This window comes from Camponotus vicinus, unplaced genomic scaffold (genome assembly GCF_025532165.1).
Source record: "Camponotus vicinus isolate PSW18456_S1 unplaced genomic scaffold, iyCamVici1.0 SCAF_6, whole genome shotgun sequence".
Lineage (NCBI taxonomy): Eukaryota > Metazoa > Arthropoda > Insecta > Hymenoptera > Formicidae > Camponotus > Camponotus vicinus.
Window position 1 is genome coordinate 17,725,443 of NW_028141978.1, and position 1,318 is coordinate 17,726,760.

At 37.5% G+C, this 1,318-nt stretch overlaps 1 long non-coding RNA gene across 1 annotated transcript; it reads right to left on the reverse strand.

The window, feature by feature from the left end:
• On the reverse strand, positions 1-578 carry LOC145972981 (uncharacterized). The gene is made up of 2 exons (XR_014439328.1): positions 468-578; positions 1-134 (listed from the first exon to the last, which is right to left on the reverse strand). It is a non-coding gene; the product is annotated as an uncharacterized LOC145972981 (long non-coding RNA).
• Between the last annotated feature and the right edge of the window lie 740 nt (positions 579-1,318).

Consider the following 1,318-nt stretch of genomic DNA (forward strand, 5'->3'; position numbering starts at 1 on the left):
TCTAATATACACATTTAATCTTAACACAAGCCTTATCACTCAACCGTGACTACACTCCATGACTACACTGTCCGACTCCCATGCTGCGACTGTCTCACGTGTCACTCTCTCTCGCCATCTCCCCGCAACGCCACCTATCACATCCCGATTTCCCGCGTTAGGGCCTGAGCAGAATGGCTGCCTTAAGATTTTAAGACTATGTTTTATGCCTTAGGTCTTTGTCTTAGGTAACGCACAATACTGTGTGTTATGTCTCGAGTCTTATGTATACGCGAACGTTTATTTCTTACAAACGTTCGCGTATACATAAGACTCGGGACATAACACACAGTATTGTGCGTTACTTAAGACAAAGACCTAAGGCATAAAACATAGTCTTAAAATTATAAGGCAGCCATTCTGCTCAGGCCCTTACTGAAATGGCGCCTGATAAGGCAGTGGCCTTACATAATTATCCTTTCAATTACCGCGGACTTAGCGGCAAAACATTGATTGGCCAATACATCAATATGGCTGGTCACTTGTTCCATAACGCTGATTTGCTAACCATGACTGTGCGCAACAGCACACCTTGTTAATTACACCATGGCTTCGACTAAACTTAGGGTGCAGTCCCATGGAGCATATCGCGCGTATCGCGGATTGCGCGTATTAAAAATCTGACCAATCGCAGACGAAACTTTCGCGTATCAAAAACAGCGGAACGTCTGCGATTGGTCAGATTTTCAATACGCGCAATCCGCGATACGCGCGATACGCTCCATGGCACTGCACCCTTAATCGTTGATTAAAGGGTTGCCAATATGACAAAATAATTCAGTGTGACCAATTGTATTTCTGACGATATACCACAGACATCTATACTATATACTAGACCGCTAACTTGCGTCAAATACATGTCCACGAAATTTATGTATTAAATTCTCACGCATGCGTAACGTTGGTGGACAGCAGTCACGTTTGTGATTGGTTGATGTTATGTACAATGTACATAAGTATGTAATTTGTGTATAAACTTACAGTTGAATATAAGTTATTTTTAAATAATATATAATGTTCTTCGTTTTTAATTAAAATTTATTACAGCCTTTAAAGATAAAATATATCAAAATATATTTAAAAGGTATATGATATAATTAAAATCAAGATTAAAAATATATGTATATAACATTTATATATATATATATTTATATTTATTTTATTACAAAATTAAAAGTTTATAATGTAAAAAGTACAAGTTTTAAGGTGAAAACTTAAATATTAGCTGGCTACAAGTGTCCACCATATTAGTTTTCCACCAATATTACGCATGCGCGAC